At 39.6% G+C, this 8,683-nt stretch overlaps 1 long non-coding RNA gene across 1 annotated transcript in view; it reads right to left on the bottom strand.

Annotated features, from left to right (window-relative positions):
- The window catches only part of LOC146768058 (uncharacterized), a 21,140-nt gene extending 12,457 nt beyond the window's left edge, over window positions 1-8,683 (bottom strand). Inside the window, exon 1 of the long non-coding RNA XR_014954518.1 lies at window positions 7,778-8,683. This is a non-coding gene — a long non-coding RNA (uncharacterized LOC146768058). The remainder of the gene's footprint in view (window positions 1-7,777) is intronic.

Raw genomic sequence — 8,683 nt, 5'->3', positions numbered from 1 at the left:
ATCAGTTTAACAGCAAGTGATTCCGGCTGGCTGCTTGAAATAAAGGAAGGTGATAATTCATGGAGGAAGTAAAATACCAAAATTTACTGGGCATTTTTTCCTAATTAACTTTATAATCAGGCAGCCCACAGTGGCAGTCCTTGCTCTGCAGCTGAAAAGACTGTGCTTCAAAAATCGATACGGTCTGATGAGACCCAATCCCTGATACTTATTATGGTGTGTCTGTGGCACAGTGCCCTCTGTGCCCATAGTGCCCTCTTGTTGAGGACAGGGACACGTAAGGGATTGGCTGGACTGCAGCCCTGCTCCCCTGCCCACATATTCCCTGTGGAACAGACTTGGCAGAGAGAAGGCAGTGAGTAGGCTGAGCCCTGGCAGATTGCTCTTCCCCCAGCACAACAAAAAAGTGAAAACAACATTGCTGAGAGCACTCAGCTGGATGTCAGCTGAAATATGAAAATGTGGGTGTTGCTTCCCTCAACAAGCCTTTTTGCATTTTTGGGACCTCCTCAAGCTTGGCATAACTAGGTATGTCTCAAGAACAATGTGCTCCTTCCAAGGTTTTTTATGAGGTCTGATGATCTGTCATCTTTGATTAGGAGAAGTTTACAGTTACAAGACAGGGTGAACTGGAGCTATAGCTAATGATGCCCCTCTTACAATTTATAAGCAGAATATTTGTTTATCCTGAGAAGTTCCATGTACTTGAGAATGAATCTGGGAAAACATACACAATTATTACTATAGAAACATGCATGATTTATTACAGCTGCTAATTTACTTTTTAAAACCAGAATTAGCAGTAATAATACTTGTGTACATTCTGCCTTGTGCCTGCCATACCTATCTCAGCCATGGTCTTGGCTGTATTTCTTACAGTAGACAGAGAGCCCTTTTACCTTTTTGGGCTAAATCTATTTGCTGATCAACAGTCTTAAGGTGCCACTAATTTCTCGGTAGCTGATGAAAATGAGAAAAGGTTTCTTTTTTTATCCTGAGTTATTTATGCTTTGCCATAATTATAATTCTAGATAAAATAGTATTTTTAAGAAATTAAGTAAGTGTCACTACAGTTCCTCAGTGTTTGTTTGAAAGTATAGCAAAGGATTGTATTAATATCAATTATCATGGGACAGACATTCTCATTTAAGTAAAAACTAACCTTTTATTTGAAAATCCTTTAGGATCTCATTAACTGCTCCATGCCAGGTAACCTATTTTTGTAGGAGAGCCATTCTGAGTAAACAACAACTTCCTAAATGCATTGCAGATACTGCTATTATACAATAATTTGCAGCAAACCATCTCTAACACTTCTAATGTTGTACTTGTAGCCTTGGAATTTCAGCCAGAATCTGGAGTGCTTTATGGACAAACTAGAGCTGCTTGGCTACTGATTTGGAGAACGCATTTACACTTTGTGTTTATTTTGCTGTGTAGCTGTTTCGTGCCAGAAATGTTCTCATCTGACCTCAAGCTAACAACTAGTTATAAATGGCATCTGTGCTGAGGTTTTTCATCATATACCCTAAGTAATCTCATAAGCAACTGCTCGCCTTCTAAATTTCATCATCATCACCATAAAAACACAAAGTGATGCACTAGTGCAGTGCCACTTTGTGTGGGGGCTAGCTTTTCAATTTCATAAATGCATATCAGCATCCTGGGAATGGCTTAAAATACAGTGTCAGTAAAAGGATTTTGTAAAAGCAATGATTCTGTGTTCTATATTAATTCTGAATTATAAACATAGCAGAATATACACAAGTCCTACTTTCCAGATGCTTTTTTTATCCCGGTATTAACTGTGAGGAGAAAGCTCTGTGCTATTAGCAATCTCAGGTCTATTGCTAAATGTCAGCTGCTCCACGTGTAAGAATTTTTCTTCATCACTTCAACATTTCCAATATTCTTTTAATTAACCTCTCTCTCCAAAACAGTCTTTTAAGAGTCATGATCCCAAGGGTCTGTGACTCAGGATTAAGGGCTCCTGGGATTTCTTTCTGGGGTTCTGTGTCAGAAAGGACCTTTCTCACCAATCACCTTTACTTAATCATCCCCAAGTCAAATTTGCTGGACTCACAAATTATGGGGCCCAATCTTTTGTTAGCTCTTACTCAAGAAAGTCTCAGCACTCTTTGGTTTAGCTCAGTGAGAAGGATCAGAGGCCTCCAAAGACCAGTGTGACGATGCTTTTCTCCTTGCCTCCTGCTCATCACTGAAAGCTTAACCAGGTCTCTGATGCTGACCTGGAGTCCCAGGCCAGCCCTGCAGCAGCATTGCCCCGGCGGCTCAGGCTGCCACCATGCAGCAGGGACAGCCCGGAGCTCGGGCACTCGGCTACGACGGAATGCTTGGCAGGCTGCAGCCTCAAGCACTCCAGTCCCTTCCTGCAAGCCTCTGAAACTTGTTTTTGCAGTGCTTGGTCACTGCAGTGTTGGGTTCACCACTTGAGTGGCATCGTGGCCTGTGGATTATGTTCATGGCTGTCGTCCCTCAGGAGCTCTGCTGCTTGCTTTCCCCAGCACACCAGAAACTTGAGTTTAGCAGGAAACCTTACTCTTCCTTGTTCCAACAGCCAAAAGTAATCTCCCCCTTGACCTTGCCTGACCATTTGGCCTTTTCTTTGATAAAGGAGAAGACGTATAATTTACAAACCATTCCCACGTGGCATAAAAACATCCTGCTAAAAGGATTTGTTCCTATCTCCCTCAGGGGACCAGTATATTTGAATGTGCCAGATGTATACAGAAATGTCTCTGTGAGCATAAGGGAACCATGGCAAGCCTTGCCACTTCTTTGGGAGGCTGCTGCAAGCTGGTTGCAGTTGGTGGCTATTGGGTGTGGTATTAAGGTGCTTGTACATTCTTTCTTACTTTTCTCTTGAAGCACACATAATACCTATTACTAACCAGCAGCAGTCAAACCCTTGTCCTAGAATCCCATCAATGAAGCAGCTGTAGAATGAGAACAGCAGTATTTGTAATGGCAGGGTACAGCAGATGCTCACTAGCTTGTTGGCTGGCACATGCTCTACCTACTTCCACAGCCATCTAAGGTCAAAATGCTTCAAGAGCCAAGAGAAATCTATTAATATCACTGTAAGTGTCGTGGCTAAAGTCCAGGTAAGGAGAGCCTCGAGAAGGTATCTTTAGACAAGAAAAATTCTCTGTTTCCCATCTATATTATGGCAACGAATAATCTGCTTTTATGGGTAGTCATTAAATGAATGATGAATCAGTATCAGTGTGGTTTATATGCCATGCAAGTAACAGTAATGGTGGATGTGAGATCTGCCAAAACTGTGGTCTGTTTTGGACAGCAGACTTTTCAAAATTCTTTTCATTCATAAACCTGCTTTCTTTAGTCATCTGCAACCTCTGTCACACTTTTCCCTTGCTGCTCATTCTTTTTTCCTCTTCTCTGTCTTGTCCATAGGATTATACTTGGCATCCTACCCACTTTTATTTCAAACATGCCAAATTTGATCTGATATTTTATTCTAGCTGACCAACACAACAAAAATTATGGCACAAAACCTAGATAAAATGCTGCTGAAGTTTAAGAAAGAAATCCAGTAAGCTTCCTTCTTTTATAATTACTTACTGTATTTTGTGTTTACTATTTGTCATAAGGTTGATCTTTAGAATAGAGGATTCTAAGCTTGCCATCTTAGATGACAGGAGTATTTGATGGTGCATTCATTTATTCAGGATGATGAAGACTAATTCTTTGTTAGACTGCAAAGGAAAGACATAATGCAGACTTTTTACTGTGCATCTCATGACATTTTATATTTAAATGGGACTTATGTGGCTCATGAATTGGCCTTAAATCATCTACATGCTGTCACTAAGCATTTTCTTAACAGCTGTTCTTTCCTTTAGTTAATTACTTATCAAATGTCAAAATGTGATAGCTGAGTGAAATGTCCTGTTATCTGAGCAAACCCTAACTTAACAATCATTTTCTGCAGACAAACAAAATTAGGTGCTACATGAAAAATCACAAGACATTGTGACGGCACAAAAGCTTCATTTGTATGCCTGAGTAAACCTGACAATCAAAAAATAAGGAGAGGAGCAAGGGGAATGAATAAATGTACCCTATATATATAATATATTGCCCTACCTAATGGCTATGAACAGGCTCAGGATGGACCTCAGCTGATAAAGACCAAGTTGTGAATTTCTTTCTGGAGACAAATATAAAATCCTTTTACGGAAGATTGTAATTCAGAATTGGCTGGTGGAAGTTGCTGGGGGTTTTCTCAGATGAGTATTCAAAAATCTGCTCATATTCAACAAAATGTATGTTTTCATTCAAGATGGGACTAATAACTGAACCTTCTGGAAAAGCAGACATGACTGTAATAACTGGCCAGCATTACCTATATCTTCTCTGGCTACAAAATTATTAATGGGTTTGGTTTGGAATGGGGTTGAGAATTGAATTATGTGTTCAAAAATGTAAGCTTCAGCTCATTTTCCAGTAAAAAAATAGCATAGCCATTAGAAAGAAACATATAAATACAAAGAAAATGTATTGCATAATATGCTAAGGCTATTTTAGTGTGCTTTCCCTCTTCACAGGGTTGCTATGTATTTTCTTAATGGTAGATATCAACTTCCAAATATAGCTAGGAATGTCTTTTCTGGATTGCTTTTGATTGCTTCGATTGCAACAATTTCAAGTTTGGGCTTAAAATGAGGTAAGAATATGTAGAGGAAAGCTGGAGTTATGGTGTAGTTTGTTGTCAATGTCTACAAACAAGTGATATGGATAGGACTACAGTTTCATATTAAGAGGAACTTCCCTAAATAATGTTCCTTGTTAGTTCTCCTCTAACCCTGAAATGACAGGAGATGCTAAAATAACATGAGAGTTTTATACCAGTGTCTATCAAGTCTAATCTAATCAGAAATAAGCCTTTAATGTGTCACTGACAAAAAAAGAAAAAAGTGAGGCCAGAATCCTGTTACATATAGCAAAGCACTTTAGCTCAATAGGATGAGTCTACATTTATTTTAAACCTTGCAGTTATTTCTGTGAATGAAGAGAGGGGATCACAGGAATGAAATATCTGTTTGCAGCTCTGCTCTGGCAAGTGCAGCTCTCATTTGCACATCTAAAGCCGACTGGTTAAAAAGCTCTAGAGAAAGAGCAGAAAGCCCTGGCTGAGCCCTGCAGCAGCTCAAGCTGTCCAGTGAACAAAGGTAGGAGGACCATGGTAAAAAAAAGATGGCAAGCTCTGAAGACTGGAAAAGAAGGTACCAGGATTTGTGCTGCCTTAGTCTGGGACTTTGTTAACTCACAAAATGTGAATGTGACTCCCTGGAGAGGGAAAACCAAGAAAGTAATATATAAAGGGGTTATATCCCTACCAGGAATTCAAAATACCAAGCAGGGGAAACTGAGGAAAAGGATTGTTGCCTGCAGCACTGTCAGCAGCTGTGTTTTCCTTTCATTCTATATTAAAAAAGGAGCTTATTTAGCACACTTCTATTGGTTCTTTCCCCTCCCTTCTTTGCGTGTTAATTGGGAAGTATGGCCTATCATGGCAGTTCAGGGAAGATATTTTCTTTTCCAATGCCCTGAGCAAAGGAAATCTTCCTCCTTTTTGTTGCTAATTGTACCTAAGAAAAGAGTTGTATCTATTGTTTATAAGTTGCAAATTATTCTGTGAAATCTGACTGCAGTCTAAACAATTATGAAAAATTTAGGAATTAGTTGGTAGTGATGCACTGGAAGATAATAACGTTTTCAACTTCTTGTTTATATTACAGCATCCATATGAAATGTTTGATACCGTATTTGCTGTGACATTGACACAATTATCTGCATCAGTTAAAATGACTGTTAATTTATAATCAACTGTGATTGGAATACTGTTCCATGGCATTGAGTTATTCACAACAAGAAATGTTCCATTAATCAATACAAGAGACTAAAGGGCAGGGTTTAAAAAAAAAAATTAGCAGCCTACTAGAGCTAATGATGTTTTTAGGCAATTTTACTCACTTACTTTGAAACCAATACTCATAAGAAGTTTCTTCCTTGTACATTGCTTTCCTTAAAAGTGAAATCAATGAAATCATCAATGAAAATAGAAATATATATATAAAAATATAGAAATAGTATGGAGGGCTTAAAACTTAGGACTGTGTTTTAAAGAGCTTTTTGGAAATAGGAAAGACCCCTAAACTGAGAAATAACTGTCTCCTTTACTCCAGGAGCTGATAATTTGGCATATACACTGCAGGTTTTTTTCCTCGGTTACGTGCTCATTGTCTGAGCTGCACTGACAAGTTGCAGGGTGTGTAGCACATTGTAAAGCCAGGCTGCTAGAAACCACTGTGTGAAGTGGAAGTTCCTCATCAGCATCACTGCTCATTCTTCATTGCTTGATTGGGGTGATCTTGTGCTTTCCAAGTGCTATTATGCATGCTGTTTGTTTAAAAAATCAAAGCAGCAACAAATTTTTGAGTGCATCAAGATGATTCACATCACAGCTACCGGTGCTGAAAATATTGTGAGCTACATATGGTAAAGAATGCACTTTAAAGGCATTTATCTAACACCAAAAGTCTTCTGTTGTTGATGGGCAGTGTAAGGTCTGTGAGTCACCCACCACACTTAATAACTGTGGCTAATAATTGGAGAAAAGGAGCTCCCCATGAAAACTGTTGTGTAATGTTGATTTTAATAGGTCCTTGCTCAAGCCTACCCTTTTGCATAACGTGAGGGCACCTAATACCTCTGCCACATGAATAACCCCAGTGACTTCACTGTGAGTGGAACATGGAGTATTGTGAAAGCCTGGCTCCACCAAAGCCAGTAGTAAAACCTGCCCTGCGTGTGGTGAGGACAAGATCTCACCTGCAAGGTGTTCAGCTCTGCCAGCTGAGAGATGAGAATCATCCCAGTGTCCTCTCGTGTCCTCACTAGGTGAACAGGGTGAAATGCTTGCCAGCCATGCTGTCTTGAACTCAGAGGTATTCCTTTATCTTTTGAGTCTCAGGTGCTTTGTGTTCACTTTTATGCTACCTGTCATTTTTGTGTCTCAGGCTGAATCCTACTTCCAACCAAGTATTTCCAGAAGTCGGTGTGAGTAGCAATCCCTGCTTCAAATCTATCAATGCAGGAAGCAAATCTTGCACTTTGCTGCTGTGCAGAGGTGCCAAGTTTTGCCCAGCTGACTGTCCCCTGGACACTGAGGGGGGCTGCATGTTCCTCCTGGCAGGGCATTGATGGGGCAGAGGCAGGATCCCTGCTGCAGCTCACTGGTAAAATTGGCCTCACAGTGTTGTGACTCAGCTGGTTTTATTTGGTGGCAGAAATGTAAATGTCTGGGCTACAAGGCAGCTGCTACACAAAAAACTTTATTCAGCAAGCTTAGAAGCACCAAGCTGCCGAGTTGTTCAGATGCATAAATCCCTGAGTTTAATTCAGATTTTACTCCTAGCTGGGGCTGTTCATCCCCACTGTAAATGAAGACATCTTATTTGGGTGGTCAGCATGGTTTTAGAACAGATCCTCAGGTTAGAAAACTTTGACCTCAAGTTTTATTGACAATGTAGTATACTCTCACGCAAATTGCAACACAGAGTGGGGGTGGGGGGAAATGCAACATCTGGGGTTTTATAGCTTCTACTCTAATGCATCATGGCAAATCCATTTAAGTAAGCTGTACAAAACCATCATCACTTCTGCTTAATTATAAATCTGTTGCATATAATTTCGGGTTTTGAAAATGAATATGGATAAAGAGACTTACCTTTAATCTATATTGATCTCTATCAAGAGATGAACGGATGATGAACTTAAACCATCCAGTTCTATTCCAGTGCATTTTCCATCTGTACAGAAATGGAAAAATGTTTACTGTAATTAATACCTAACACTTCAAGTAAACAAATATGGTGGTGAGAGATTTAAAAAAAAAAAAAAAAACAGTAAAAAAGCAAAATCACATGTGACAAAATGTCACTACATTTTGCCAAGGTCTGTTGACACCAGAATACAGAAGGCAGGACATGTATTCAGTTTGAGTAATGGGTGTGCTCTTCCTCTTGGCAAAATGCATAAAGGTGAACATATTGCTTAACAGCTACATTCAGCTTTGTCTCCTCCAAAGTGGGGATAATAGCTTTCTAAAATGTGTCTGAGAACTGGTTTGGTTTTTATGCTGATGCTGTATTAGTCAGAAGAAACAATCACTCATCTTCCAGGTCTATCGCTGAATTGGGAAAGACACACAACTAGAGCCCTGGGGAAGTGATAAAATTCAAACACATGAGAGACACAAAGGCAAATGACACTCGTCACAAACTGCAAAAGCTAGGAGGGCATTAACCTCTGTTTCTTGTGTGAAGAGTCTTGCTGACTTAGGTTTATAAGTATCACAACATCTTGAAGCAATACCTTGAAATTTCTGTATGCCAGGAAAGTATTTACTGCTTTTAGTAGATGAAAAATCCTTCAATAGAATGGTGAAATAGTATGTGACCTGGTTGGCACATGTGAGTCCTGTAATTTGTCACTCCTGTCTGCCTGGATTTGGAGAAAAAAGATTTCTATTTCCTCTACTTTCAACTCCTCATCACATGTCAGATGTAACTTCTTTGTGAAGTATCTGAACAAACAACTTTATTAACATGATGACCAGAGGTAGATCTGGATG

This window comes from Lonchura striata, chromosome 3, assembly GCF_050655825.1.
Source record: "Lonchura striata isolate lonStrDom1 chromosome 3, ASM5065582v1, whole genome shotgun sequence".
Taxonomy (NCBI): domain Eukaryota; kingdom Metazoa; phylum Chordata; class Aves; order Passeriformes; family Estrildidae; genus Lonchura; species Lonchura striata.
The sequence above is the reverse complement of the archived record's forward strand: the minus strand, read 5'-3'. Positions and strand labels throughout refer to the sequence as shown.